The sequence below is a fragment of the Macaca nemestrina genome, chromosome 10, assembly GCF_043159975.1.
Source record: "Macaca nemestrina isolate mMacNem1 chromosome 10, mMacNem.hap1, whole genome shotgun sequence".
NCBI classification, from domain to species: domain Eukaryota; kingdom Metazoa; phylum Chordata; class Mammalia; order Primates; family Cercopithecidae; genus Macaca; species Macaca nemestrina.
Window position 1 is genome coordinate 18,141,212 of NC_092134.1, and position 7,324 is coordinate 18,148,535.

The window sequence follows — 7,324 nt, forward strand, 5'->3', positions numbered from 1 at the left end:
ATATATGTGGTGTGCGTATGTGTGCATAGTGTATATGTGTTTGTGCATGTGTGTATATGTGTGTGTGTGCGCATGCATCTACACACACACACAGACACACACACACACACACACACACACACACACACACACAGTCCTTTCTCGAGCTGTTTTTCTCTCCAGGAGCAATGAAGACAAAAACTCCTCACACTCTGTTTGATTCTCAACTTTCCTGTCCCCAGCAGATACTGGGTATATATTCGCAGATGTGGCAGCCTGCCTGGCTGAACCCCAGAGGTCTAGCATGTCTGAGATGAGGCAAAACCCTCTGAATGCCAAGGCAGGAGATAGAATGGTTAATAACTTTAGTGGAGAACCTTGAGATAAAATGGGTTAAAGTGTTTGATTTTTGCAGCTCTGTAAGGTTACATTCAGCTTCCAGTCCTTGTTTCTCTCCCCTACTCTCTCACCCTCTTTTTCTGCCTCCCGATGAAAAATATGCTCCGGCTTAATAGAATTACTCTCAGAGCCATCAATGCAAACGCTGTTTCAGGGCAATCTCATTCGAACAAATGTATTTTTATTTGAACAGTGTTACTTGAAAAATTAAATCGCTGTATCTGTTCCCTTTTCCCTCCCTCCCCCCAGCCATCCACACGGCCCTCACAATGGGGAGGAGAGGCGAGCAGGGCAGAGCTGAACTGTTTTTAAATGAATTTGATCTGATTTAATGATTCCTCTCTGCATTAATTAACAGTGAAACCAGCCAATATGTTGTGTCATTCATAGATGTATCCACCGGCATCTGCTTTATTTTTGGAGTTGACTGAATGTATCACTCTTCAGACTTATTGTCTTTGAAAAGTTCAGAGCTAGATTAGAGGAGGCCTGGTGGAGATGTGGGGACTGGACATGTCCACATGAGTGCAGGTGTGTGTGGGTTTGGGAACATCTGTGGTCCATTGAAATAGGGGCAGTTACCCAGAGGTTGGTACCAAAGAGATCTAGGATCGAATCTCAACTCAAGTGCCCAATAACCATGTGATTTGGGGCAAGTCCTGCCACTGCTTTCTGCCTCATTTTCTCCCTCTGTGGGTTGGGGATAAAAATTGTGACCACTTCCCAGAGAGCTCGTGAGGGTAGAATGACTACAGGTGCCTGCAGGGGATTGGAGATCAAAGATGGCATCATCTCCTGGATTGCAGAAATCAAAGGTTGGTTTCCAAGGCAGCAAGAAAGCACTAGGACATCAGGGAAAAACTCCCCCAGGCCAGCCTGTTCAGGAGGTTTGCACCTCGATTGTGTTATGGAGACAGGGCCAGCTTCATAGCCTGTAACCTGCGCAGCCACACAGAGCCTGCAAACCGAGGGGCTTCTCCTTTGGTCTGATGCTCTCCTGTCACTGTCTTAAAATACTTAATAATTGTATCTTTTTGTTGCATGTGAAGTCTGACGGGACAACGAGCAGAGGAGATGTGTCATGGGCATCTCCTCCACCATTTCGTGTCCTGCATCTGCATTTAACATGTGCAATATCTGAACCTAGTTTTCTAGAACAAGGGACCCACATTTTCATTTGGCACCAGGTCCTACAAATGATGCAGCTGGTCCTGTACAAAGAGACTGTCCTTGAGTGATGATCTGTTTTAAAAAAGCAGTGCTAAGTTTTTTTAAATGATTCTAAAGAAGGTGGAAAAATTGCTGAGCACCTGCTCTGTATTGAGTATCACGCTTGGTATCATCTATCTCATACATTTACGACTTTAAAATTCTCTAAAATAGATACTTTGTCTTCATTTTTCATAGATGAGAGGAACTGAGGTTTGGAAGAATTAAGTAATGTGTTTAGGATCCCATAGCTAAGAAAAGATGACTCCAGACGAAACCTTGTCTGTCCATGAAACATGGACTCAGCTTTCTTCTGCCTTTTTCTTTTGTTTTTTTCCTTCTCTCCAGTCCTATATCCTCTTTCCTTATTCCTTCCCTCTCTCTTCCTCTTCCTTCATACATAGAGGTCTTCAGTGAGCGCGGGTGGATCTAAAGGGAAGTGAAATGAACTGACTGTAATTTTAATGATTGATCAGTTAGTATCTTCAGCAGGCATCTACACTTCCCAGAGTTGGGGTGTAAGCTAAGCTCAGACACCATATGCCAGTCAATAATTATGCAAAAACCATGTTTGATGCGTGGGAAACTGCTGAATTTAATGTCAAATATTCCCGAACCATTCAAGCCTTCAAAGAAAGCATATGGTTGTGTTGAATGAAAGTCCGTTTTTTTCTGATTTCAAATGAGGCATGGCTGTCACTTAGCGTCTTTTAAAAGATAAATTGAAATGACTGTCCTGAAAGTGTACACAGAAAAATAACAGGTTTGCTGTTTAATCTTTCTGATCCCTAGGACAATGCCACCTCTCTCTATAAATTTTGTTGAAACCAAAACCCCCCACAAATCACTTAAAGCAATGACAGCTCTGTTTTCCCCACAGAAAGGTTTGGTCAGAACAATCTTCAGGAGACTGCACTCAGAAGACATGAAAAGAACAGGTCCACGTACAGAATTTGAAGTTATAAAGTCTAGTAGTAACCTGTATTTAGCACCTACTAAGATGACAGGCCCTTTAAAGATTTTACCTCATGGACGGGCCCGGTGGCTCAAACCTGTACTCCCCACACTTTGGGAGGCCGAGGCAGGCAGATCAGTTAAGCTCAGGAGTTCAAGAACCACATGGCCAATATGGCAAAACCCTGTCTGTACTAAAAATACAAAAATTAGCTGGGCATGGTGATGCACATCTGTAATCACAGCTACTCAGGAGGCTGAGGCAGGAAACTCTCTTGAACCCGAGAGGCAGACGTTTCAGTGAGCCAAGATCACGCCACTGCACTCCAGCCTGGGCTACAAAGCAAGACGCTGTCAGAAAAAAAAAAAAAAACTTTGTCCCACTTAGTTCCAAGAACAGCCATAGGTAAATACTGTTAATACCCTCGTTTAATTGATAAGGAGGTAGAAAATCAGAGTCAATAATCTGCCCGTACAGCTAGAAAGGGGAGACACGAAACTTCACAGCCAGGTATCTTGAACCCCAGAACCAAGATTCCTAACCAGGACTCACTCTGAATTTGCTCTTTGAAGGAAGCAAAGGATGGCCGTCTCAGAGGAAGAGGTAAATGATGGCATTCTCATTCCCCTGGGGGCTGACCTTTTCTAACCAGCTAATTATTTTAATGGCAGGAGCAATTCTTATTCACTAAAATATCTGCTCTGGTCTGTTGTGTTTCTTGATCTGTTTCCTTCCCCCTCCATTGCTTTCTGTGCCAACCCACCCTGCTGCTGCCTCCATTATCTAGAAGAGTTGGGTAAATATGCCCCCTTCAGTGTATCTTTTGGCAAGTTCTGAGTATAGCAAGAACCAAGTTGATCTGGAGCCCAACGGACTTGGATTGGAATTTTAGCAGTCTTCTTACTAATGCTGAGCTCTTGAGCAATTTATATCATGTCTTTGCACCTCAATTTCCTCATCTGCAAACAGGGATAACATAGTTGTAGTGGATACTGTAATATGCTACCCAGCCTCTCCCTTTGGGAGTGAGGGACCTGTTCTCTCACCTCATAGGGGCGCTGCCACCTGCTACTCCTCAACTGTCAGTCTTCTTTGGAAATTGCCATAGCTGCAAAGAGAGCTACCTCATCCAAGTATCCCCCATCTTCCCAGGACAGCTGCATCCCTTACCCTAACCGGGGGAAACCCTGAAGTTTATCTGGCTTTAGAGCTCCCCATGGGGTTGACTGAGGCCCTTGTTCAGACTATAAACCTGGCTTCTCCCTTTTCCCACTCCTGCTTCCTTTCTGTTACTTCCCCTGCTACTGACTCTGCACGTCTTTCTCAAACCTCCTGCATGTTCATCTTCATCTTTTGACAAAATCCCTTAAACTAAATCCTAATTCACTGTTAGCTGTTATTTTATGATTTATTTGGTGGAAAATATACTCAATTGCCTTCGATGTGCTGGGCACAGTACTAGGCACCAATGGTAAAAGTTAAGACTTAACAAACTTGAAAGTTCTTGAAAGGGTGATATGAAGGAGCAAAAGTATAGTGATGTTGTCTTTAGGGAGATCTACATTACCAGACTCCACATGTAGGATTCATTGAATCTGAGTTCCCTTACCTTGTATCCACCCAATTGGTTTAGGAAGAGGAACGTGCAGACTCTGACAAGGGGTAGGGATGGACTTGCCCAGGGACATAGAGGAATGGGTGTTTGTTGTGCCTAAAAAGAGAGCCAGATCTTCTCATTCACAGGCCTGTTCTCCTTGAGTGTGGTCCCCAGCCTCCATCTGGATATTCCAGGGAAACTCCTCCCATGTCTTAGCAGGGATGGCTGTGCCAAAAATGATGCTTCAACACAGGTCCCAGTATTCTGGCAGCCAATGATGGGTGACTAAGAATAAATTTTGCCAAGTGCAAGGCATCCTCTTTCTTCATCACCACCATCACCATCATCATCAGTGATTGATGATGATGAGTTCATCATCACTTTAAGGCATTATCCCCCATAGTCCTCCCAATAATCTATTGACATTGTGAAGAAAACAGATGTTCAAAGCAACTAGGCAAGGGAAATCACACAGCTATTTGCCATTACTTTTAATGGCAATAACCACAGTTACTTTTGCACCAACCTGATAAAAAAGAACAGTGCTAGGATTCAACCCCAGGTTGGCTGGCTGCAGAGCACCTCTCTTCACCATTAAGCCATCTGACTGTCTTTGTGTGCCAATTCTTTAAGCATCATACACTCATTCCACACATATTTCCTGAGCATTTTTTTTTTTTTTAGCAATGGCATCTCACTCTGTCACCCAAGATGGGATGCAGTGGGGTGATCATAGCTCACTGCAGCCTCAGACTCCTGCACTCAAGCAACACCCCCATCTGAGCCTCCTTCCTGAGTAGCTGGGCACAAGCCACCTCACTCATCTCTTCTCTCCATTTTTTTATTTTTAGCCAAATAGAAGTATGTCCGATCAGAGACCTGCAGAATAAGCCCTAAGAGGTATACACTAAGAGGTATATGGGGCAGGGACCATGTTTTTTGGGTTTTGTTTTGTTTTGTTTTGTTTTGAGACAGAATCTCGCTCTGTTGCCCAGGCTGGAGTGCAATGGTGCAATCTCGGCTCACTGCAAGCTCTGCCTCCCGGGTTCACGCCATTCTGCTGCCTCAGCCTCCCGAGTAGCTGGGATTACAGGTGCCTGCCACTATACCCGGCTAATTTTTTGTATTTTTTAGTAGAGACAGGGTTTCACCGTGTTAGCCAGGATGGTCTCAATCTCCTGACCTTGTGATCCTCCCTCCTTGGCCTCCCAAAATGCTGGGATTACAGGCGTGAGCCACCACGCCCAGCCCAGGACCATGTTTTATACTCACTCTGTAATGATGAAAATGAGAGCAAACACTTTGCTTATGTTTAACGTTTCCTAGACACCATTGCAAGTCCTTGGCCTATCAATGTGTGACTCACAAAATTCTTACAACTGCCAACAGGTGAAGAAAAGTCACACAGCTTGCGAGTGTCAGAGCTGGGCTCTAAACCCAGGCACAGCTGGGATCTATGGCCCCTGCTCTTGAGGACTAGGCTTTAGTCCAGGGCTTACAAACTACAGTGCATAGGCAAAATCTCACTGTTGACTGCTTTTTAGATAAAGTTTTATTAGAACACAACCATGCCTGATTATGTATCTATTGTCTACGGCTGCTTTAGGGCTACACTGGCAGAGTTGAGTATCGGCAACAGAGATCTTATGGGCCACAGAGCCCAAAAGATTTATCCGCTGACCCATTACTGAACACACTTGGCGCCCCTGCTCTCTAACCTCTCTTACAGCTTCACATGCGGGTCTCTCAGACTTCACAGCATAACTTAATAAGGTGGATATTATTATTTCATAAAGAAACAGAGACCAAAGGGAAGTTAAATAGTAGGTCCAAATTTAGCAGCCAAGGAAACGGCAAAGCAAGGACTTATTCACAAGCCAGCTGATTCCAAAATGCATGCCAGTAACCCCTGGGCTTTACCAGTGTGCAAGGAAACACGTGGGCAGCTGAGCAGTTAGCCCACCGAGGGGAGAAGTCTTGTCAGTCTGCAAGGCTGGTGTTATTTTTTATTTTTTTTTTTTTTGAGACGGAGTCTCGCTCTGTCGCCCAGGCTGGAGTGCAGTGGCTGGATCTCAGCTCACTGCAAGCTCCGCCTCCCGGGTTCGGGCCATTCTCCTGTCTCAGCCTCCTGAGTAGCTGGGACTACAGGCGCCCGCCACCTCGCCCGGCTAGTTTTTTGTATTTTTTAGTAGAGACGGGGTTTCACCGTGTTAGCCAGGATGGTCTCGATCTCCTGACCTAGTGATCCGCCCGTCTCAGCCTCCCAAAGTGCTGGGATTACAGGCTTGAGCCACCGCGCCCAGCCAGGCTGGTGTTATTGAACCAGTGAAATAAACCTCCATGCTCCCCTCATACTTCCCCACTGGGCCTAGCGGCCACTCAACACAAACCGCCCCTTCCCTCCCACAGCAGGTTCCCCCACCTCTGGCAGTTAGAGTGTCGCCGGGACAGAGAAAGCCATCCATCTTCGTGGGAAGTGACCGCTCCCAGCAGGGTGCTGCCTCCCCAGCCGCTGAACCAACAGGACCCTGACAGGCATGATGCATTCTCCATGGGTCACCATCACTGTCCAGGGTTGGGCTCCTGTGTGGGAAGTTCTGGAATCCAGAGGAGTGGAGATGAGGGGAGACACCAAGCAGCTATTTGTAAATGAGCAGCACAAGGGCTGACTCTGTATAGCCACCTGGAGAGGGCAATAGGATGGAGAGAGAGCAGCCTGACAAAGTGGAGTCTTTCTAATGACAATAACACCAAAAACAACCATAATAATCAATGACAACAATAACAATAGCAAACTCAGAGCCCTTATTGTGAGCCAGGCTCAGGTCTCAGGGTTGTGCATATGTCAGCACTTACAGTATGTAACAATCCTATGAAGTAGAATGATTATTCCCCCCATTTTACAGAGATGCAGTTCAGTACGTTGTCCAAGGTTACAGAGAGAGTTGCTGACTACCTTCTGCAAATCAGAACGCAAGCCCAGGCAGTCTGTCTCTGAACTGCCACCCTTGCCGCCCCTTCCAAGGCTCCTGTTGAGAATGCAAAGTACAATAGGTAGAATTCTGCATGCCCTCACTTCACATCACAACTGCATTTCTTCTCTGTCATTTCTGGAAGGGTTCTACTGCTTGCAAAAATTTGACCAGAAGATCAAGCACAGGACAAAGGTTACTATGTGTGTTGGT

At 45.6% G+C, this 7,324-nt stretch overlaps 1 long non-coding RNA gene across 1 annotated transcript in view; it reads right to left on the bottom strand.

The window, feature by feature from the left end:
* Positions 1-578: 578 nt before the first annotated feature.
* The window catches only part of LOC105495322 (uncharacterized), a 59,969-nt gene continuing 53,223 nt past the window's right edge, over positions 579-7,324 (bottom strand). The window contains exons 5-6 of the long non-coding RNA XR_011608818.1: positions 6,562-6,736; positions 579-2,016 (exon numbers count right to left, since the gene is read on the bottom strand). This is a non-coding gene — a long non-coding RNA (uncharacterized lncRNA). The remainder of the gene's footprint in view (positions 2,017-6,561; positions 6,737-7,324) is intronic.